Source organism: Theropithecus gelada, chromosome 9, assembly GCF_003255815.1.
Source record: "Theropithecus gelada isolate Dixy chromosome 9, Tgel_1.0, whole genome shotgun sequence".
NCBI lineage: Eukaryota > Metazoa > Chordata > Mammalia > Primates > Cercopithecidae > Theropithecus > Theropithecus gelada.
Genome location: NC_037677.1, coordinates 108,535,501 through 108,560,274, shown reverse-complemented (window position 1 = coordinate 108,560,274; position 24,774 = coordinate 108,535,501).

Sequence of the window (24,774 nt, the reverse complement as noted above, 5' to 3'; positions counted from 1 at the left end):
TTTTAATGAAACAAAGAAGTTCCAAAAGTTTGAATGCCTTGCAGAGGAAGTGCATCATGTCCTGAAGATTTGGCTGGTGTAATTCTTTTCCTAAACCTTTTCTTCATACATAAGAAGCTTCCAGCATTAGGAATTTTTACATCTCAAGTCGTTAGGGATAGCAAAAAGTAGAACATTCAGGCTGAGTCTGAAGAAACAAAAATCTAGTTAGAAATTGCCCAGGAGAATTAAGACGAATACACAATGGTTAAGTCCTGCGACAGAAATTTAAAAATAAATAAAATCAACCCAAAATGGCCAACCCTAAAATGATTCAGAGGCTTTCTCTGCCCAGGGATTGCTTTTATAGTGTATGACTTTATGCCTAATTAAAATGAGGTCATACATTGATAGATGGCTGCACCACAAGTTAAGAGACACAGGTTCAAGACTCTGCTTTTACCCAACCTGTGTGACTTTGGAAAACATACCTCCTTCTTCAACCTTTGCTGGCTAATCTAAGAAACAGGAATCATAAAATGTCCTACCTATTAACTGGGAAATGAGACAACACATATAAAAGGTCTCCAAGATCTTAAAGTGTCACTTTATTATAAGACTATGGACTGCCAAGCAATCACTTGTATAAGCCAATAAGGCAGCGCAGCAGGGTCATAGTTGTGCCTAGAAATGTTGGTTGTCTACAGTGGACCTTGTGATTGTTCTTTTCATCCACTTCATCCAAACAACTAAACTGAAGCTAAGTCAATTGTGCTAGCCCACTTCCTTGTCAGTGACTGCTTCAGAGGCAAGTTGGAAAAGCTTGCGGCAAAGACAGGTAAGGAGAGGCAGACTCAGGAATGGGAATAAATGATGAGTCTCTCTCCCCCACTGAACATGCATAAGGAAGCTCATTGCCTTACCTCTGCAGGCAGTGATTTTGTTTTCATGACATGAGCTAGAGCAGAGACACTTGATGAAATATAGAAATAATCTGGATATCTGAAATTGGGAAAGAACCTGTGTACCTGGTGTTACTGAGTTACTAAAAGACTGGCTCTGCCTCTGTATGATCCAATATGGGGTTCCATAATGGAATAGCTAAGAGAACTGGCTAAGGAACTATATTCTCACTTCAGATTTCGGCTCTACCACCAATTACTTAGTGACCACAGGCAACTTAATCCCACTGGACCATAATTTTCCATCTCTAATATGGGAATAATGATAGTATTTTCCCTGCAGAGTTGTGATGAGGATTAAGTAAATATATTTAAGGCTGTTGGTATCTGGCACAGGGTAAGCACTACATAAAAATTTGTAAATTAACAATTTAGAAATATAGTATTTATTTATTATTTTAAACAGTCTGAGGTGGGCTTTGTTATTTGGTCCCAAAGGCAAACAAAATAGACAGTTTTTCCTAGTCTTCTGAGCCAGCTATCATTAATTGTGATGTCAAAAAGCAGGGATGTAACAAAAGTACATTTTATTAGTAATTAAAATATTTAAGTTATCAAATTATTTACTTAATATACCTGTATACATATATATGCTTTTGTATGTATATACATGTGTGCATAAAAAGCTTCTAGCATTAGGAATTTTTAACAACCCGTTCCCCCAAGGTGATCTGAAGGCAGCAAAAGACCAAAAGTAGCAAAAAGTAAAGAATTTATTTTAATATGCTTGATACATATATATGTATATACATGTGTGCACATATATGTATATATGTGTATATACGTGTGTGTGTGTAGAGAGAGAGGCAAATTCAACATTATCTTGGTATCTACATGATTCTTACAAACTTTGTCACAGTTAGCTGGGTGGTCTGGAATCGACATTTTTCTTCTCTAGGTCTCAGTTTCCTGAGAAATGACTGGCATTATACCCAGGAAGCATAGGGAGTTGAGAATAACTCTGGGTTTACCCATGAGAATGTGTTGCACATGGGGGGCCCAAGGGCTGCACACTACTTCTCAACCTCCACAATGAGCCCCCCAGAAAACCTAACTAGAGTCAAGTCTGCTGTTCCTCTTATACCATCTTGCTTGTGGGAAATGCCAAGGTCTCCAAACATTGCTCTTTGTGGCAGAGATTAGCTAGATGGGCCCCTCACCCATTACCTTTCCTTCTTGGGCACCCAGCTAGAATACATATTTTAGCCTCCCTAGCAGTTACATGGGCACATGATTGAATTTTAACCGAGGGGATGTGGGTGAAAGTGAGGTGAGCCATTTACAAGCCTAACTCATAATTCTCCTATGTTTGGTCCTCATCCTCTCTAACCAGCTTCTGACTGAAGAGCGGGTGAGGCCACCAGATAGAAGCAGGTTCTTGAATAACGGGTGGAAGTCCAAGTATTCAGAATCAACTGCATTGGACAGGAATGTAAACTAGAGATGAACTTGTGTTGTGCTAACTCCCTGAGAATTTAGGATTTATCTGTTAAAAGAGGTCATGTTTCTCATGTTTTCCTAACTGATAAACTTAGCAAAAAGAAAAGCAATGCCCTTTAACTGGACACTGTCCAGTATAGAAAGAAACTTAGAGTTGCTCTCTGGAATTTTGCCTTTAGCAAAGACTCTGAGTAATGAGGTCATAGATTTGTTTGTTTGCTTCTATATGACGCACAACAGTACAGGTGAAAATGGCTGTGTTTCTTTGTTGAAGACAAATTACAGCACCCACCGTCACTCCAGCTTTTAATTGACTCCCACAAGTCCCACAGGGCATGCTCCTTTCTGCTTTGAGGAGGAAATACCTTTTAGGGATTATGTCTGTGCATTCAGGAGATAGTCATAAAAAGAAAGGTTATTAGGATACTTCCCATTATGATTATCCCTTGCAGTAGGTGATATCATCTGCCAGAATGACTTTTCAGAAGCGCCTAAAATGCATTCTTGAACTCCTAACATGAATTCAGCAGTAGTCGCTGTCAGTCAACCACATGTCCCCTTGCAAGGGGATTTGGCTTGTTAGTTAACTCTGATGGTTCCCCTATTCCACAGCTAAATGCTCTTAATTCATTAGAAAAGAGGGGGAAGAAGGTAAATTGAATGGTATTAAGCAAAGAGGCTGCTGCCATCCCGAAAGTCATTCTAGAACATTCTCTACTGCTTGGTCCTCTAACAGCTTCTGTAACTAGATCAGACAGCAAAGTTAATGGATGTTCTGCCTGTTGCCCTGTCTCGTATCCTCTCTCTCCCTTCTTCCCCCTTTTTGGACTCATTTAAATACATGTATTAACTGTGGCATCTGCTGCATTTTGTATCACTTTTCAGGCCCATTTTCGTTAGTGTGTTTCTGAAAACCTAGACCATGGTGGGACACTGTTTAGGACAATCACACTTAAAGATCTCTCAGAAGATATGCTAAGGGTCCCCCAAGGTAATCTGAAAACAGCAAAATACCCCAAGTAGCAAAAAGTCAATAATTTAGATCCAATGACAACCCACTCGATCCTAACTTCTCATCACATCCCCTTTAAGAAAAGAGGGCTCATGGTGGGCCAGGTACACTGGTGTCCTCTTCTGTTTTAATCAGTGAATTCATTTAGTAGACATTTACTAGCCTCCTATCATATGCCAGGCATATGTACAGTCCTACCCCTAAGGCTAACTGAAATAAAAAAACACTGAAAGCATTGGGGTTTTTAAAGTCTAGTTCATTGCTAATAATATTTTGGGTCCATTTGAAGTTAAAAGCCTTTGACATTAAAAGCTTTAAAAACATTTAACATTAAAAGATGGCCTGGGGCCAAGTGCAGGGGCTTTCACCTGTAATCCCAGCACTTTGGGAGGCCAAGGCAGGAAGATCGCCTGAGGTCAGGCGTTCAAGACCAGCATGGCCAACATGGCGAAACTCTGTCTACACTAAAAGTACAAAAATTAACTGGGTGTGGTGGCACATGCCTGTAGTCCCAGCTACTCAGGAGGCTGAGGCAGTTGATTCGCTTGAACCTGGGAGGTTGCAGTGAGCCAAGATCGTGCCACTGCACTCTAGCCTCGGCAACAGAGCAAGATTCTGTCCCCCCCCCCTCCAAAAAAAAAGATGGCCTGGGAATATAATCATTATTCATCACATTATTTCTCAGGGAAAATACAGCGTGAGTTCCCAACAACAGCCTTTTATTTGTTCGTAATTTATTCTCCATCCTTTCTTCCAAAAAAAGATTTCAGGTGGTTAGTCGAAGATAAATGGGGGAAATAAAAAGTCATCTTAACAAAAAGAAGAGCACATCACAATAGGCATATGCTATAAAAACTGAGCTATAAATTAGTTAAATAATGGAGTTATTACAAACTTAAAAATATAAATTGAACCAAATTATTTTCAAGTTCCTACTGGATGCTAGGCTTATGGCACAGAATAAGATAAGTGCCAGCTCTCATGAAGCTTATACTCCAGAATGTTGTAGCAGGAACAGTAGTGAAAGAATTCAACAGTAAACAAAGAATACATATTATTACCCAAACAATTCCAGCCAGTGATAAGTGCTGCAAAGCCAGTATGAGCTATGATGAGTGTTGTGGGTTGAAGACTATCCCACAAGATGCATGTCCATCTGAGACCTTAGAATGTGGCCTTATTTGAAATTAGGCTCTTTGCAGATGTAATTCGTTAAGTAAAGGTGAGTCCTCCTGGATGGAGTGGGTCCTGCATCCAATGACTGGTATCCTTTTAAGATGGTCACATGGAAACACTGAGGAGACACACACAGAGGGAAGGCAGCAATGCAAAAATGGAAATAGGAGTTAGAGTGGTACAACTATAAGCCAAAAAATGTCAAGGATTGCCATCAGCCATCAGAAGCTAGGAAGAGGAAAAGAAGGAGTCTTCCCTAGAGCCTTCAAAGGGAGTATGACCCTGCTAACACCTTGATTTAAGACTCCTATCCTCCAGAAATGTGAGACAGTACATTTCTTTTGTACTAAGCCACCCAATTTGTGGTGCTTTGTTACAGCATCCCTTGTAAACTAATACAGTAAGTTAGAGTAACCAGAAAGCTAGCTAGCTAATATAATTAGAGTGGATGGGGTAAGTCACCTTTCTTAAGAAGTAACAAGAGAGCTAAGATCTACACAACACTAACTTTTCCTCTGAGCTCCCTAGCAGGCAAGGTGAAAATGAGCCATGGTGTTTCCTTGCTATTAAAAGCAAGCACACCCATGCTCATTTGAGGAGACAAACATTTTAGTAATTATCTTAGAAGTGAATCTGGGGGACTAGAACCTGTTTTCAGGTTAGGGATTCTTTGTCATAAGGGCCAATCTTGCTCTCTCAAAGTTATTTTTTTAAGTTAAACTACCCAGTTACAGTGCTTTTCTCTTTTCCTGGGATGTGTTTAAAGGCACCAGGATTTGACAAAGCAGACTGGAGTAGGCAGCGCTGTTTTTCCCTAGCCCTGGCATTCTGCTTGAGTCTCAACTGTTACAAAATGAAATAAATTGCGCTTGCTGACAGTTTATTTTGCATAGCCCCTTTTAGATAATTCATGTCATCTGCATTACTTGTAAGAGTTAATGATTCAGTATAGAAAATAGTATGTGGCATAAATTATAGAAAACAAAGCTGAAATGACATTGTGCTGCCTGGAGAAAAATCACAGCATTCAGTCATCAGGCCATTAGCAGAGAGAAAGAGAAATTAAAATACCAGAACAGAAAAAACAAGATGGGCTCTGAGATCAGCTCCTGTAGGCTGGAAAGTCAATGAGGTGTGGAGAAACATAGGGCAGCACAATTATGAGTATTCTATGGTATTCTTGAAACCATAGTGTTGATCAAATGCCACTCTTTTAAAAATGCCAGCTATAGTCTTTTCATGAACTTTTCAGTGTGTGTGGCATTCATTCAGAATCAATACAATATGGCCAGTTCCATCCCTGCATTCCACAGAGATCTAAAGCTTGGAAGTGGTAGGACCGTTCAACTCTAAGGCTTACCTCTTCCTCATCCCAACCTTTTCAGTGTTTACATGTAGTTTTCAAATAGAAGCACAGAGAGTCCTAGTAGAGCAGGTTAGAGGCTCAGCCCTGCTTCAAAAGGGTAGTGTTTTTTTATCTGTTTCAAGTATAGATGATCTGCATATGAGTTCATTTTTTAAAAGAGATTCCCACTGCTCTGTTTTTTCTTTTTTAATGGAAAACCACTTTTCTTTGTTGTTTGTACAAACAAAAAAAAGTAGCAACAAAGCCATAAAGATTTGGACTTTATGGCCTAGAACTAAACCTCTAAGGAAGGGTCATTGTTTTATTTTGTAGAAAAGGCCATCTTAAAAATGGACTTTAAAATCTGTTACAGCTTGAGCAGAACATTGGCAAGAAAGGACAGGGAGGCTTCATTGACTAGCTGCTTACAGACTCCAAAGAAGTCACTCACCTTGAGGAATTTATCATGGCTCACCTATGGCATCTGCCTTTAAAGTCTCAAAATCTGGATTTTGTCAGCACCACAAGAGTGGAGCTAATGATCTGGGGTTGAATCACTTGAACCCAGTCTAAGAGAGGCTAATGTAAAAGTCAAAGGCCAAGCAATTTGTTAACATGATGAGAAATAGAAATGTCACATGAACCAGAGCTCTCAAACAGATATGACTAAAGCATTCTTGCCTGTAGACAAATCTATATGAAATGCCAAAGGAGACTCCAAAGGCAAAAGACTGAAGAACAATTCCTTGTCTTGAATGATTCAGAGAAATAATTAATCAAGCATGTTCACTTTTTGTTGCCAGTGTCCACGATCCCTGAATCCCAAGAGTCTAGTGAGGAAAGCTTTAGCACAACAGCAACCCAAGATAATTTCATCCACCCAGGCCCCTCTCCCCATTGTTGAGTTCAGTAGGGAGAGGGGAATGGGTAAGTGTGGATTCTGGCTGTCTTACACTCCAGGGGCTGTCCCCATCAGCTAGGGTAAGTCAGACATGACTGGTTTTGACTAGAACAAGTTTCTACCAAAGCTGTCCTATATCAATCAAGCAAAAGCAATTACTTTCATGGGGGTTTTGAGGACGTTAACTTATTTTACCCCTCGGCACTGGAGACTGCACCTAGGGCTTCAGAGGAAGCCAATCACCTTTACACATCTATATAGTGGAGCAACCATTTTTATTACTTCAAACTTTAAATCCTCCATGCTAGTGCACGTTTCTAGCAGCCAACCTGCCCTTAGCAGTGACTGCATCTTACTAAAGGGAACACTCTGTTATAATCAGTTAGACTCATTACCTTGAATATTTCATTTCTGCCAAACCACAATTTATATTATCACTTCAGAGAATCTTTTTGAGAATACCAGGGCTACAATCATCACCAAGGGCATATGTACACTTTTTAGATGTGTTGTTTTGAGACAGGATCTCACTTTGCTCTATCACCCAGGCTGGAGTGCAGTAGCATGATCTTGGCTCACTGCATCCCTGACCTTCGAGGCTCAAGCAATCCTCCCCACCTCAGCCCCAAAAGCAATCCTCCTGCCTCAGCCTCCCAATTAGCTGAAGTAGCTGGGACTACAGGTGCACACCACCACGCCTGACTAATTTTTGTATTTTTTTGTAGAGACGGGGTTTCTCCAGGCTGCCCAGGCTGGTCTTGAACTCCTGGACTCAAGCAATCCACCCACCTTTGCCTCCCAAAGTGCTGGGATTACAGGGGTGAACCATCACACCTGGCCTTGGATGTCTTTATCTAGGCTAATCTAGCTCTCTTTTACTCACACAGTCTCTTTCCCTACATGGTACAATTTGATTAGGTTTCTACTTAATAAATTACAATTACATGCCTGTCTTGTCTCCCTGAGAATAAACTCAGATCACTTTATGTAGAGTTGTGTGTGTCCTCAAGGTCTTCAAAGTTAGAGGTAGAATCATATTTAATTTTATAACCAGGCAATCAAAGCCATAGTGTATGTAGGTTTTACCAATTTAACTCCCAGAGAGCAACCTCATTTCTCTGGTAGCTGTGTTTTGGGTTGGGTCTCATTATTAACCTCATGTCATACCAACAATATTGATATCATTGGTGGGGTCTTGGCCACTTGTCCAGCAATTGTGTCTCAGCTTCAAATCCATTCTTCTCTGCTCAACCTGTGGTGCTGAAGTTAGACTCTGCAAAACCTTTTTTTCTTGATCTTCTGGCTTCCTGCTAAGTTTTACCAATATGGGGCTCTGGAGGGAGACCCGAAGTTAAGCAGTCTCTGCTCCTTCCCGTTTGCCTGCTGATCCTGTTCTCCTATTTGAAAAGGAAGTCACTCTCAGGTACATGCCTCTTGGCTGATTGACAGCAAAAGGTTTTTATTACTTTTATTTTTATTTTTTTACAATCACCCTAAGTAGTATGAGTTTTGCAGAAAGCATCAAAATTTGGGAGACCCAGCAGACTCAGAGCTAGAACTTCTGGAATCTATGGCAGAGGTTGGCAAACTACAGCCCCAGGGCCAAGTGCAGCCCGCCACCTAATAAAGCAGGGGATGGCGCCCATCAGGGAGGCTCGGGCCTCACAGGAGCCCACCGGGAGGTGGGGGCGGGACTCGGGCATGGCGGGCTGCAGGTCGGGAGCCCTGTCCTGTGGGGAGGTGGCTGAGTGAGGCCCAGCAAGAATTGGAGCGTGGCGTGGGCGGGCCCCCAGTGCTGGGGACCCGGCACACCCTCCGCAGCTGCTGGCCCAGGTGCTAAGCCCCTCACTGCCTGGGGCTGGTGGCACTGGCCAGCTGCTCTGAGTGTGGAGCCCGCTGAACTGGCACCCACCCAGAACTTGTGCTGGCCTGGGAGAGCTGTCAGCAGCCCCGGTTCCCGCCCATGCCTGTCCCTCCATACCTCCCTGCAAACAGAGGGAGCTGGCTCTGGCCTCCGCCAGCCCAGAGAGGGGCTCCCATGATGCAGTGGCAGGCTGAAGGACTCCTCAAGTGTGGCCAGAGTGGATGCCAAGGCTGAGGAGGCGCTGAGAGCGAGCGAGGGCTGCTAGCATGTTGTCACCTCTCAATTCCCCCTCTAAACAGGACACCCCAACTGCTGTTGAGAATTTCGCCAATGATGATCGCTCTAGCTACTTCCTGCTGGATAGGGGTGATGAAGGGGCCCTGCAGTTGCAGTGTCCTCCAGAGGGGAGCGCTCTAGGCCAGTGAAAGTGCCAGCAGATTGGTCCAGGGGTCCTCGGTAGAGGTTGTTAGTTGAACTCATTTGGGGTTCCATTTGTAAGATCATCTGCAGCTTGATGGCCTCGATTCTAGAGAAAACAAATTTGACAAGCAGGTTAAAAATACAGGGTCCAAAGGCAAGTAACAGCAAGATGGCTGCAATGGGACCTAGAAAGGCGAGAAGCCATGTTGCCCTACTCCAGAGGTTGGTATAAGAATTTGAAAGGCATTTGCCTGATTTCGGAAGCCTTTTCCTGTAAATGCCAGGCAGCATCTCGTATTATCCCTGACTGGTTAGTGTAAAAACAGCACTCTTCCCATAAGAAGGTGCAGAGTCCTCCTTTCTCAGCAGTGAGGAGGTCTAGGCCTCGGCGGTTTTGGAGAGTCACTGCTGCCAAAGAGCCTATTTGGGATTGTAGAGTAAGGATAGATTTCGTTATTTCTTGCAAACTGTCTGAAAAATCCTTTGAGAGTGTGTGGTAGTAGGATAATGAAGTAGATAAACCGGCTATTCCGGTTCCTGTAGCAGTAGTCATTCCTAACCCTATAAGTAGGGTATTAGTTGTATGGCTCTGCACTGACGGACTTGAGCTTTGAGGGGTATTGATAAGGTCTGATTTCCTGGGGCAATGTTAATGTTGGGGCTTAGAAAGACTAAAGTGTAGGTGCCTGTCCAGTTAGTGGGGAGGCAGATATAGGTTGATGTTCCACATAAGAAGAATATACCTTGGCTGGGTAGACGGAACTGGTTATGTATGTTAAAAAGGTGTGTGAATTTGTTGTTTTCATTTTCCCATACTCATAGAGTACTTGCCAAGGTAGCTCCAGTGAGCAACTGGAAAGGGGTGTTGGGAGCAAACTGAGTGCAAACAGCTCGCATGTTTGAGCAGACGAATTATTAGGGAATTTTCCTAACTCTGCTTTTGTAAGAGTTTTTTTTTTTTGTTTTTTTTGTTTTTTTTTTTTTATCATTTACTGAATACCCATTTTGTCTTTTTTCCTTCATTGCTTGGTATCGAAGTAGGTGGTTGTCTGATAGCCATAAACTTCCTTTGGCACCTACTAAGCCATTTATATCATGAGTAGTCCAGACAGTGAGATCCTTTCCTTGTATTATTTTGATAGCCTCTGACACTAAGATGGCCACCGCCGCAACTACCCATAAACAGTGAGGCCAGCCTTTTGCTATTAAGTCAGTTGTCTTACTTAGGTATGCCACTAGTTGTGGGGGTGTCCCATGAGTCTGAGTAAGGACTCCAAGCAACCATCTATCATCCTGTCCTGAAGGGAGTTCCTCTTACATCTTGTCGGACCTTCAGATTTAGATCCCCTGTTAGGAAACCTGCTGGGTTAAGTATTTTTGATAGAAAGGCTACAGGTTGTCAGTGGCCTCAGTGCTTTGGGGCTGTGTCCTTGTTTACACTGACAACAAGGTGGTATTGGAGTGTTTTAGGCTTTCAGAGAAGGCCTTCAATTATCAATTATAGGTTTTAACTTTATGCTGGCTTTTAAAGGAATAGAGTATACTTTTGAGTACACTTTTTTCTTTACTACGTCCATCTCTCTTTCTCTTTTTTCTTTCCTACTTCCATCTCTCTTTCTCTTTGACTTCTTCATCTCTCTCTGACTCCCTCTTTGTCTCTTCCTCTCTTTCCTTCTTGACATTCTGTCTCTTCCTTTCTCTTTGACTCCTTCTTTTTGTCTCTGTTTCTTCCTCTTTTTCTTTCTCTCTTTCTCTGACTTTCTTTCTCTTTCTCTCTTTCCTTTCTACTGCCTCTGCCAGTTACTTAGGCTGCTGTTCTTCCCTCTCCTTCCCGTTTTGATGGCTTTGGCAGTGTAAGACTGCCACCTCCTTGGGTTTTTGCACTGAGTGCAGTAACTCCATGATTTCCTTGTGGTATTTAATGGGGGTTCCCCCAGATGTTTGGAACTCCCTTTCTTTCCATATTGGAGCATAGGCATGCAGGATTAGATAAGCATGCTTGCTATCTGTATACACATTCTTTTTCCCTTTCCCAGTTCTGAGGCTCAGGTAAGTGCCACTAGTTCTGCTAACTGGGCACTGGTCCCTGGGGGAAGAGGCTTACTTTCAAGTATGGTTACATCACTAACTATGGCATAACCTGCCCTTCGTATCCCATTCTCCACAAAGGAACTTCCATTGGTATATAGGTTGAGGTCAGGATTAGCTAAGGGGACTTCTAAAAGATCATCTTGGGTGGCATAAGTCTGGACTATAATTTGTTGGCAGTCATGCTCGATTGGCTTCCCATCCTCTGGGAGAAAAGTGGCAGGGTTGAGGGCCACACACATACGTATTTGAAGCGCCAGTCCCTCAGGGAGTAGCAACTGGTATCGAAGTAGGCAGTTGTCTGATAGCCATAAACTTCCTTTGGCACCTACTAAGCCATTTATAGCCATTATAGTCCGGACAGTGAGATCCTTTCCTTGTATTATTTTGATAGCCTCTGACACTAAGATGGCCACTGCCGCAACTACCCATAAACAGTGAGGCCAGCCTTTTGCTATTACGTCAGTTCTCTTACTTAGGTATGCCACTGGTTGTGGGGGTGTCCCATGAGTCTGAGTAAGGACTCCAAGAGCTATCTCTGCTCTCTCCATGACATATAAAGAGAAGTTTTGTCCTGTGGGAAGGGTTAAAGCTGCAGCTTGTACTAGGGCCTGCTTTAAGGATTTGAAGGCTGTTTCTGCCTCTGGTTCCCATTCTGCTAGATGAGTACTTGCCTTCTGGGTCTCCTTGATTAGAGTATAGAGGGGCCTGGCTATCTTGCTGTATCTGGGGATCCATAGTCAGCAAAAGCCGGTGAATCCAAGGAACCCCCACAACTGTTTTAATGTCTTAGGGCAAGGATAAGTCAGTGTAGGCTGTATTCGTTCCTTGCTGAGGGCCCTGGTCCCTCTGGCTAAGATTAGACCTAGTTATTTGACCTGCTGTAAGCAAAGCTGGGCCTTCGACCTAGACACCTTGTACCCTTGATTAGCTAGAAAGCTCAAGAGATCTAGAGTAGCCTGCTGGCATGAGGCTTCCGAACTGGTAGCCGAAAGTAAATCATCCACATACTGAAGGACCAGAGTGCCTGGACTTGAGAAGTGGCCTAGATCTTGGTCCAGTGCCTGATCAAACAGGTGAGGGCTAGCCCAAAACCTTTGGGGCAACACTGTCCACGTAAGTTGGGACAGGTGGTCTGTGTGATCCTCAAAAGCAAAGAGAAACTGGGAGTCAGAGTGCAGGGGAATACAGAAGGTGGCATCCTTGAGGTCCAGAACCATGAACCGTTCTGCTTCCTCTGGTATTTGAGAGAACAGGGTATAGGGGTTGGGTACAACTGGATATAGAGGAATTACTGCCTCATTGATGAGTCTAAGATCTTGCACCAGTCTCCACTGACCGTTTGCTTTTTGTACTCCTAGAATTGGGGTGTTGCAGGGACTGCTGCATTTCCTTTCTAAGCCTTGAGCTTTTAAATGTTTAACAATATCCTGTAATCCTTTATGAGCTTCGGGCCTTAAGGGATGTTGCCATTGATAAGGAAAAGTGGTGGGGTCTTTTAACCTGATTTGGACTGGGCAGGCATTTTTTGCCCTTCCAAATTGTTCTTCCAATGCCCAGACTTCAGGGTCGATTCCCTTTTCAAGTAGGGGGACAATAAATGGGTAACTTGTTCCCCATATTCATGTATATAATAGCTCCAGCTTTGGCTAATGTATCCCTCCCTAATAAGGGTGTGGGACTTTCAGGCATCACAAGAAAGGCATGTGAAAAGAGCAAAGTCTCCCAGTTACAACTGAGGAGGTGGGAGAAATACCCACCTCCTCAGGCTGTCCCAGGATTCCACGGATGGTAACGGACCTTGAGGACAGTCGTCCATAACAGGAGTTTAATACTGAGAAGGCCATGCCAGTGTCCAGGAGGAAGTCAATTTCCCAGTCCTCAATGGTTAAACGTACCCGGGGTTCAGTGAGGGTGATGACATGAGCTGGCTCTTGCCCTAGGTACCCTCAGTCCTGTTGTTGGATCATCTGGTTGGGGGCTTCTGACCCAGAGAACTTTTGTCCTCTGGGGCAGTGCACCTTCCAGTGATTGCCTCGGCATAGTGGACGTGGATGAGGGAGTGGCTTGTTTCTCCTTGGACAATCTTTTTTAAAGTGTCTTTGTAAACCACACTGATAACAAGCCCTACCGGCTGATTGGCCTGCTCCATTTTCTGTCCTCTCTGAACCACCAAGGGTCTGAGGGCCATGACTAAGGCTGTGGCCTTTCTCTGATCTTGCTTTTCCTTTTGGGCCTATCCTCTTGTTCCCTATTATAGAACACCGAGATTGCCAGGTATAATAATGCCTCCAAATTTTGTTCAGGGCCTGGGGCTTGCTTTTGGAGTTTTCTCCTGATATCTGTGGCTGCTTGGGTAATAAACTTATCTTTTAGAATCAATTGACCCTCGAGTGATTTGGGTGACAGGAGATTATATTTTCTTAAGGCCTCCCATAGCCGCTCAAGGAAGGCAGAAGGATTTTCTTCCTTTCCCTGAGTTATGGTGGACATCACTGAATAATTCATGGGCTTTTTCCTAATTCTCCTTAGTCTTTCTAGAACACAGGTCAACAGATGTTTACGACTCCAGTCCCCATGATCTGAGTCAAGGTCCCAGTTGGGGATCCATACTGGGGACAGCTTGCTGACCAGTAGGGAATTTATCCCTTTATTCAGCTGTCATTCTATCATTTACTTGACTAAGATACCAGGTATCTCCAGACTCTTGGGCTGCAGCTAAAGCTGCATTCTTTTCATTAAAGGCCAGGGTTTGATCTAACAGTAGCATGACATCTCTCCAAGTGAGGTCGAAGGTTTGCCCTAGACCCTGTAGGACATCTATGTACCTATAAGGATCATCTGAAAACTTCTCCAGGTCTGCCTTGATGTGCTTTAAATCAGAGAGGGAGAAGGAGACATGTACCTAGGTTAGGCCAAATTCCCTTCCCCCTATAGCTTGAAGGGTACATAACCAATAGCCTGGGGGATTTTGTGGTCCTCTGGAAATTTCTTTGCTTATTTCCTTCTGGGCAGGGGAGATTAGAGGAGCATTATCATTAATAGGAAAGGGAGCTATAGGGACGCTAGGATATGGGGGTAAGCTGAGAGGTCCTCCTGTGGGATATAAATTAAAGCTTTGCATAGTTGTGTACGCTCCTTCAATGAAAAGAAAGCTTGGACATAAGGTATTTCACTTCATTTGCCTTCCCTCTTACAGAAAAGGTCAAGCTGCAGGATAATATTGTAATTTGTACTTTCCTCAGGTGGTGATTTTTCCCCATCAGAGAGAGAATACTGGGACCAGGCTGTAGTGCAGAAAAAAATGAGCCGCCTCTCTTTCAGGGTTTGTGGGTCAAATTGGTCCCAATGGCTTAGGATGCATTTCAAGGGTGAGCCTGTTGATGCCTGGGTGTTTCCTGTCTGAAAGACAAAACTGCCCATGGTTTTGCTTTGTTTTGTTTCTCCCCCTGTCCAAGAACCCACAACGGTCCCTGGACCCTGCTGATCTGAAGAGTTGTGCTCACCAACGCAGCAGAAGAAATAACCCCTGCCCAAAAACCCACAATGGTCCCTGGACCCTGCTGATCAGAATAGTTGCGCTCATTGACGCAGCAGCAGAAACACTAGTTTTCCTCCCAGACCACAAGCAGGATCAAGGAAGGTCAGATTTAGCATCCCTTACTGATGCATTCTCGAAAACCTGCAACCTTGCCTGTCCTCCTAGACCACAAAGAGGACCAAGGAAAATAGGATTTAGTGGCCCTTACCAACGCATTCTCGAAAACCTATTAGAGTCCTAAGCATTCTCCTGTTAGTATTGGGAGTTTACCCGTGTGCTATAAAGATGTTTCACCCGAAAAGTGAAGTGGAGGGCCATACCTTGAGGAAGGGATGGGATCTCCAGGGATGGAAGGGTGATGCCTTTTGTCCTCACTTACATGAATAGGAAGGATACGATTTCTGAGGCTCCCCATATCCTAGCTTCAGAAATAGCTTTTGTTAGGTCTGCTAGTCTGAGAAGGGATCCTAAAATTCCAGATAGTACCCCCTACAATGGGGCTTTGGGCAAAAACTATGTCTTTCTGATTGGTGAGCCTGGGTGTCTAAAGAAGGTAACAGAGTCTTGGAGTTTATACTAGAAATCATTCTTATAGGAGAAACTAGAAAAGCACCAGAGACAGGGAGTGATTTTTAGAAGCAGAGCTAGCCTCGGAGAAGAGAAGCAAGAGGAAGTTTGTCTGGCAGGCATTAGGACCCAGGAGGCAAGGGTCAGGATAGATAGGATAGATGGGTGCATCTCGCTTGGGCGACAAGCCTTTGAGAGTTCTGCTCATGGCTGCAAGGTCAACCAACTTTTTGTTGGGACCCCGGAGCTCTATGGCTTTCCTCTCTGTTGACCCTCAGCTCAGCCCAGAAGTACAGGAAAAGTGGAAGCTGGTTCCAGACAAACCAACGCTCCCAACTCTGAAGAGTCAGGGGGTTGTTACAGAGCCCTTTCCCAGAAAGGGAAACCCATGTCTTTACCCTGGCAGCTGCGCTAGTCGCTTTTAACTGGACGACAGGTGCCCAGTATTTGGCCCCTGAATTCTAAGGAAAAATAGGACAGAGTAGCAAGTGAAAGGGGTCTGATGGTAGTCATCGCTTGGCAATAGGCGATGGTCTCACCACTTGGCGATAGGCGATAGTCCCTTTGTGGTTGCCAACATATGTCTGGAATTGGTGGGTTCTTGGTCTCGCTGACTTCAAGAATGAAGCCGCAGACCCTCGCAGTGAGTGTTGCAGTTCTTAAAGATGGTGTGTCCAGAGTGTGTTCATTCTGATGTTCAGACATGTCCGGAGTTTCTTCTTACTGGTGGGTTCATGGTCTCGCTGACTTCAGGAGAGAAGCTGCAGACCTTCGCGGTGAGCGTTAACAGCTTTTAAAAGTGGCATGTCTGGAGTTGTTCATTGCTTCCAGTGGGTTTGTGGTCTCGCTGGCCTTGGGAGTGAAGCTGCAGACCTTCGCGGTGAGTGTTAGAGTTCATAAAGGTGGCGCGCACCCAAAGAGTGAGTGGCAGCAAGATTTATTGTGAACAGCAAAAGAACAAAACTTCCGCAGCATGGAAGGGGACCTGAGCGGGGTTGCCACTGCTGGCTTGGGCAGCCTGCTTTTATTCCTTTATCTGACCCCACCCACATCCTGCTGATTGGTCCATTTTACAGAGAGCTGATTGGTCCATTTTACAGATAGCTGATTGGTCCATTTTGACAGGGTGCTGATTGGTGCATTTATAATCCTTTAGCTAGACACAAAAGTTCTCCAGGTCCCCACTAGATTTGCTAGGCACAGAGCACTCATTGGTGCATTTACAAACCTCAAGCTAGACATAGGGTGCTGATTGGTGCATTTACAAACCTTGAGCTAGACAGAGTGCTGACTGGTGCATTTATAATCCTTTAGCTAGACACAAAAGTTCTCCAAGTCCCCACCTGACTCAGGAGTCCAGCTGGCTTCGCTTAGTGGATCCCACATTGGGGCCGCGGGCAGAGCTGCCCGCCAGTCCTGCACCACGCACCTGCACTCCTCAGCCCTTGGGCGGTCCATGGGACTGGGCATTGCTGAGCAGGAGGTGGCGCCAGTCGGGGAGGCTTGGGCCATGAGGGAGCAGGGTGGGGGGTGGGGCTTGAGCATGGCGGGCTGCAGGTCTTGAGCCCTGCCCTGTAGGGAAGCGGCTGAGGCCCCGCGAGAATTGGAGCCTGACGTGGGTGGGCCCCCATGTTGGGGGACCTGGTGCACCCTCCACAGCTGCTGGCCCGGGTGCTAAGCCCCTTACTGCCCAGGACTGGCCGCTCCTAGTGCGGGGCCCGCTGAGCCCACTGAGCCGGCACCCACCGGAACTGGTGCTGGCCTGTGAGCACCGTGCACAGCCCTGGTTCCCGCCCACTCCTGTCCCTCCACACCTCCACTCAAGCAGAGGGAGCCAGCCTCGCCCAGTCCAGAGAGGGGCTTCCACAGTGCAGCAGCGGGCTGAAGAGCTCCTCAAGCCTGGCCAGAGTGGACGCCAAGGCTGACGAGGTGCTGAGAGCGAGCAAGGGCTGCTAGCATGTTGTCACCTCTCACTGTCATGAAAAGGTCCCTAGAAGAACCCACAAAGGTAACTTGTTTATCATCATACCCTATATTGGCTTCCTTCTCTATCCTTAATAAATGATTTACATCCAAATCCTTATCTTAAGTCCAGTTCTCCAGGAACCAATGGAAAGACACACATCAAATTTTTTCCTTAGTCAAAGAAATTGGGGCAGTTTTGGATTAAAGTTACATAAGGTGTCTGCTTCCCAGAATTTTTGGTTTGCTAATATTTACTGTGACTCTCAAAGGGAGGGGATTGGTGTATGTTATTCCCAAATGTAATCACGATTATCTTCCCCTTACCTCAAGCATTTTATGAGATTAATTTGTGAAGAACACATTCGAGACTCTCACTTGTGAGACTTTCTAATGCCAACAAAACCTCCTTATGAGAAATGTTTTGCAGCAAGACATTTAGCTTTGAAGGATGAGAAATTTTATATTGGAATAATACATATGAGTAGTTTGCATAACCCACAATAATTTTCAAATAGTGAGAACTATTGTCACGTCATAACTTTAGCTCTGCCTTGGATGATCAGCCTTGATGTGCATGTAGTTAAGTCAAATGAGCCTAAGAACCTGGAAAGGAAGTAGTGACAATGATAAATGATAGTTTAAACTTTGTGGCTATGATAGAAATATAACACTTGGTGATTTGGAAAGATAACAATAATTCATATTTATAAATGAGGAAGCAAACAGAAAGGTTAAGTGGAGTACCCAGAGTCACACTGCTAAATGTGACAATTCCAGGGCTGGCAGTATATTTCCTGGCTCCTAGTTAAGCCCTTTTTTCTCTATTCTGCATTGCTTCTGCGTGAACAGGAATAGGAGATTGGAACAGAAACAGATTGGAGATAACAAGGGTGAGAATCTGGGAGAAGAACAGAGCTAGGGGATTCATATCACAGGCTCTGACCTTGGTGTATCGTTGGACAGAAATAAAAGTCAGTATTCACTTTCTCTTTCTGTTCCTCCTTAAACACATTCTGGTAGCCATGGTAGTGAACAAGATTTCCACTTCAGCAATGTCTTATACTGAAACATCTCTATTCATTTATATCTTTCTTAGAAATACAATTTGGGGGCTGAATGTTTGATTTCAGAAGAGTGTCTTGAGCTAAAATTACTTTCTTGTTCTTGTTCCTTTTCTTGTGTGTATGTAAATAGGTATATATATATGTATATAAATGTGTATGTGTGTATGTATATATGTATGGAGAGAGAGAAATGCATTATGGGAATTGGTTCAATTATGAAGGCTGTGTGTATGTATTTCCTATTGACTCTGGTTCTTTGGAGAGCACTAATACAGATGTGTACATAGATTAAGAAACAAAAGCTTCCTTTCCCCCTACTCTACCCTCTCAATCCTATTTCCCTCCCAAAGTAATCATTATTAATGGTTTGAGGTGAAGTTAATGGTTTGGAGTTGTATTCTTCTTCAACAAGGGAGTGTTTAGGATTTCTATTGTTATTGTTGATATTTTTTATCATTATAAACAATACATGGCCAGTATTTTGTGCACATGGCCAGTGTTTTCCAGTCTTAAAAATAGCCAAAGTAGAAATATTAAGTTGAACTGTATGCCTGTTTTAAACTTTGATAAATACTGAAAACATCTCCGAAGGACCAGAGCAGCCTACGCATGCATTAACAGTCTAAGAGAGGACCATTTGCCCCCTCCCTATCCAGTATTGGATGCTGTCACTCCTCTTTATGGTTCTAAGTTGATGTGAGAAAAATGGTGTTGTTGTTTATTTCAATTTGCATTTTATAGACCACTCATGAGATAAAATAACTTTTTAATCATTTTTCTTTACCATTCCATTTAGGAATTTCAGTTTAGAAATTATCTATTCATAATTCTGCTGTCTATTTACCTACTGTCTGAACTTCAAATTAATCCTTGTATATTCTGCTCTGTTGTTCCAGGCGGGAGCTCTGAAAACTGGATTTCTCCACCCTCCTTGCTTCCTTGGGTTTATCAATCAGAGGGAGTCTAATTTACAAGGTCACTGGAAGGCAGGAGCAGGTAGGAGGGACTTATTTCACGTTTCTTCTGGTTGCTGTTAGCATAGCTCTAGCAACAGCAGATAGTTCCAGCTCCAAAATCTTTCAGCCCCTGAGAACTAGTCCCATTCCTCCCCTAGAAATAATTTTCCTTGGCTCTGACTGTGTTAAGCATTTTTCTCTATCACTATCTTTAAACATAATTTCATTATAACATGCTTTGGTGTAGTTTTCTTCGCATTTCTTGTCTTTTGGGGCCTGTTGAGATTCTTGCATCTGTGGAGTTTATAATTTTCATCATATTTGGACATTTTCAGGTCATTATTTCTTGAAGCATGTTTTCTGTCTTATTCTTTTAGGGATTCCAGTTGCTACACATACATTAGGCTGCTTGAACATGTTACACAACTCACTGATGCTATGTTCATTTCTTTTACCTTTTTTTTTGTCTTATTACTTTTGGAATATTGTTTTACTTTCAAGTTCAATAATGTTTTTTCTGTAATGTCTAATCTAGCTTTAGTTTTATCTAGCATATATGTATATATTTTAAATCTCAGACATTGTAGTTTTGATCTCCAGAAGTTAAATTTAGGACTTTTTTTAAGTATCTTTACCTCTTCAGTTATCATGTACAATCTTTCCTCTGATTCCTTAAACATATGGTATACAGTTATGTTTGGGAGGCCGAGGCAAGTGGATCACGAGGTCAGGGATTGAGACCATCCTGGCTACCACGGTGAAACCCTGTATCTACTAAAAATACAAAAAATTAGCTGGGCATGGTGGCGGGCACCTGTAGTCCCAGCTACTTGGGAGGCTGAGAATGGCGTGAACCTGGGACATGGAGCTTGCAGTGAGCCTAGATCGCGCCACTGCACTCCAGCCTGGGTGACAGAGCGAGACTCCATCTCAAAAACAAAACAAAACAAACAAACAAAAAACGTGGTATACAGTTATGGTAACTTTTTTGTTTTTGTCTATGAATTCTATCATTGGTGTCATTTCTAGGTTAGTTTCCAATGATTGTTTTTTTCTCTTCATGACGCTTTGATTGATTAACTTTTCTCCCCATAATGGGTCATATCTTCCTGCCTCTTTGTGGGTCTAGGAAACTGATTGGGTGCCAAGCGCTGTAAAATTTTCCCTTTTGGGTGCTGGGTTCTTTTTTTTTGTCCATATGACTGTTTTTGAGATTTCTCGTAAGACACAGGTAAGTTACTAGAAAACAGTTGATCCTCTCATGTCTTGCTGTTAAGCTGACTTTCTCCCAATAACGAGGCAATCATTTTTAGTACTCTAGTCATGCCTTATGAATTATGAGACATTGCATTTTAACTGGGGGGACAGGAACTACTGTCTTCATTTTGAGTGGTTCTTTTCTCAGCTTCGGCTACTTTCTTCTCACACTCATGTGCTGGTAAAGTACCCAGCTGGGTACTAAAGGAGAAACCTTCTTTAAGTTTCTAGAGTTCTCTCTCTGTGCAGCTTTCTCTTTAGTCTGTAACCTCTAGTTGCCTCAGTTCCCCTAAACCTCCAACTTCTAGTACCATTTCCTAAACTCAGGGAGAGCACAAGCTCCAGCGGACTTTCCTCTGTTCTGTGGCAACTCTCGCTAGTCATGGAGCTCACATCATTCATTCTCATCATGCAGGAATCATTTTTCTCATGCAGGCAATCATTTTCTTCATTGCCTAATGTCCAATGTTTTAAAATCTGTAGTTATTAATATTCTTTCATTTTCTCTATTTTTAGTTGTTCATGAAAGAGGTAAACATATTCCCTGATGTTCTGTGTTGATCAGAAACCTGATTTTCATTTCCAACTTTTTAAAGTTAAACTTTTTATTTTGAGATAATTGTAGATTTGCATGGTTGTAAAAATTAACATTGAGTGATCCCCTGTCCCCTTTGCCTAGTTTTCCCAATGGTAACATGTTACAAACTGAAGTTCATTATCACAATCAGGATTTTGACTTATGACATATGATGCCATCAACATGCTGAACATTTCTATCACCCAAGGGCCCCTCAGGCCACCCGTTTTATCCATCTTGCGCTGTCTTCCTGCATCCTACACTGTCAATGTTTAATGCATTTTCTATTTCTACAATTTTAACATTTTAAAAAATGTTATATAAATGAATCATATGGTATGTACCATTTGGGGATTGGCTTCTTTTTTAATTCAGCATAATATATGTGGTTTCCAGTATTAATAATTCTTTGTTTTTTATCGCTGACTAGTATTCCATAGTATAGATGTACCACATGGTATGATTTAACCATTCACCACTTGAGAGACATTAGGTTGCTTCTAATTTTTAACCATATAAATAAAGCTGCTACAAACATTCATGTACAGGTTTTTTAAAAAAATGTAAACATATCTTCATTTCTGTGGAATAAAAGCCCAGGAATACGATTCCTGGGCCTTATGGTAGTTGCAAATTTAGTATTATGAGATACTGCCAAATACTCCCACCAGAAATGTATGAGAGATTCAGTTTTTCCTCATGCTTGCCAACTTTTGGTGGTTTTCACTATTTTTTACTTTAGCCATTCTGATAGGTGTGTAGCGATAGCTCATGATTTTAATTTGCATGTCTCTAATGGCTGATAAATATCTTTCTTGTGCTTATTTGCTATTTTATATTTTTAATTAAATGTTTCTTCATGTCTTTTGCCCATGTTGTAACTGGATTATTTAATATTTAATTGCTGAATTCTGAGGATTCTTTACATATTCTACATACTGGTCCTTTGGAGGATATGCTGTTAGCAAATATTTTCTCCTCCTATGTAGCTTATCTTTTCATTATCTTAACAAGGTCTTTCATGGGGCAAAAGTATTTGGTTTTGATAAAGCCTGATTTATTAGTTCTTTTGTGGGTCATTCTTTTGGTGTCAAGTCTAAAAACTCTGTAGCCCTAGATCTTGAATAATTTTTTTTTTTTTCTTTTTTACCTCTAAGCTCTAGATCCATTTTGAGTACATTTTGACTTAGGTTGAGTTTTTTGTTTATTTGTTTTTGCCTGTGTATCCAGTTGCTCAGCAACATTTGTCTAAAAGGTTGTCTTTCTTCTACTGAGGACATTTTTGTACCCTTCTCAAAAAATAATAAATAAATAAAAATTTATAAATTTTTATTTGTGTGGGTCTATTTATTCTCCATGTGTCTAGTCTTCTGCCAATACCATGTAGTCTTGATTAATATAGCTATATAATAAGACTTGGAATTGAGTAGACATTTTTCCTCTCACATTCTTTTTCCAAAATTATTTTAGCCATTATAGTTCCTTTGTCCTTATACATTTTGTAACCATCTTATCTACATGTACTAAAATTATGCTTGGATTATTGAGAGGTGAAGCCGGCTGGACTTCCTGGGTTGAGTGGGGGCTTGGAGAACTTTTCTGTCTTACAAGAAGTTTGTAAAATGGACCAGTCAGCACTCTGTAAAATGTATGTATTGGCAGGACATGGGCAGGGACAAATAAGGGAATAAAAGCTGGCCACCCCAGTCAGCAGTGGCAACCTGCTCGGGTCCCCTTCCACATGATGGAAGTTTTGTTCTTTTGCTCTTCGCAATAAATCTTGCTGCTGCTCACTCTTTGGGTCCGTGCCGTCTTTAAGAGCTGTAACACACACTGCGAAGGTCCGTGGCTCCATTCTTGAAGTCAGCGAGACCATGAACCCACTGGAAGGAACCAACTCCCAGACCCATTATGACAGAAATTAAATTAAATCTGTATGTCAATTTGAAAAGAATTGAATTTTTTGCCATGTTTTGTCTTTCAAGCTGTAATCATAGTATGTCCCTTTACTGATTTTGATTTTTTGTTTTCTGTCATCAGTGTTGTACAGCTTTTGGCATACAAGTCCTGTACATGTTATGTTAGATTTATTCCCATTTCATTTTTTTGAGCAATTAAATGATTGTGATATAAAACATGGTGTTTATGTGTTCATTTCCAGCATATGGCAATACAATCAATATTCATATGTTTATCTTGCATCCTGTGATCTTGATCTTGCTGAACTCGCTTGTTAGTTTTTGGTAGATTCCTTGGGACTTTCTAGAGTTAAAATTATGTTATAACCAAATAGGGTCAGTTTTTATTTTTTTCTGTCTAATAGGTATCTATATAAAATTTTTATGTATATAAAAAAGTTTTATGTATATAAAAACTCTTACCAAAATGGAAATACAGGGGTGTGATATTGTGACTATTTATATATTATTTTTCAGCTGTGATTCCTGGTCCCTAACTCCCATAATACTTGTAACAGTCTTTCATTGGAGAGCTTTACACTTCAGAAGCAGGTCTCAGGAAATAGAATTTCTCTTCTATTTCCTTTTCTTGTTTTATTGCATGGACTGGAACTTCAAGCACTATGTTGAATAAGAATAGTAGAAGCAGATATCCTTTCTTTGCTGAAAATCATTCAGTTTTTCACCATTAAGTATAATAGCTATAATTTTTTTGGTACATGCTTTTTATCAAGTGGAGGAAGATCCCCGCTGTTTGGGAAAAACTCTAGAATAGAGGAATATTCTGTAGCAGACACCAACCGAGTGTCCTACAATTCAGTTCTGATGCTGTCTACCTGGAGATAGTATCAGATCCCACAGGTTGAAGGCCTGGTCCCTAAGATTGCCACCCCTCCCCTTGAGGCCTCAGTCTCAGGCCTTTGGAACTTCTGACCAGCTGGCTTCAAATTTGGGTTCCCATGACCCCTGCTTTTGGTTTGATTAATTTGCTGGAGTTCTGGCTCACAGAACTGAGTTCACAGAACTGAGTGAAACACTCACATTGACTGGTTCATTATAAAGAATATTACAAAAGATGCAGATGAAGGGATGCACATGGTGTGAGGAATGGGGAAGGGATGTGGAGCTTCCATCCCTCCCTGGGTATACCACTCTCCCAGAACCTCCATGTGTTCCCCTATCCAAAGCAAGTGAAAGGAGGGCAGAGTAAGGACAGAGATAGGGAGACTTTGTTTCCTGAGACCTGCTTCTGAGGCCTAAAGCTCTCCAATATTATAACAAAAAACTGTAACAAGTGTTGTAGGAGTTATAAGCCAGGAACCATTGATGAAAACCAATATATACATACAGTTATAATATCACACCCTTTATTGCCATTTTTCTAAGAGTTTTTATGATGAAGGGGTAGTGTGGTTTGTCTGTGTCCCCACCCAAACATCATCTTGAATTACAGCTCCCATAATATCCACGTGTTATCGGAGGGACCTGGTGGGAGATAATTGAATCATGGGTGCAGTTTCTCCCATACTGTTCTTATGATATTGAATAAGTATGGTGGGGTACTGAATAAGTATGGTAGGGCCCCACAATAAGAGTCTGCACTTATACTCAAGGTAATTTCTCATTCCCCATCTGATATGGTTTGGCTGTGTCATCACCCAAATCTCATCTTGAATTGTAGCTTCCATAATTCCCACACGTT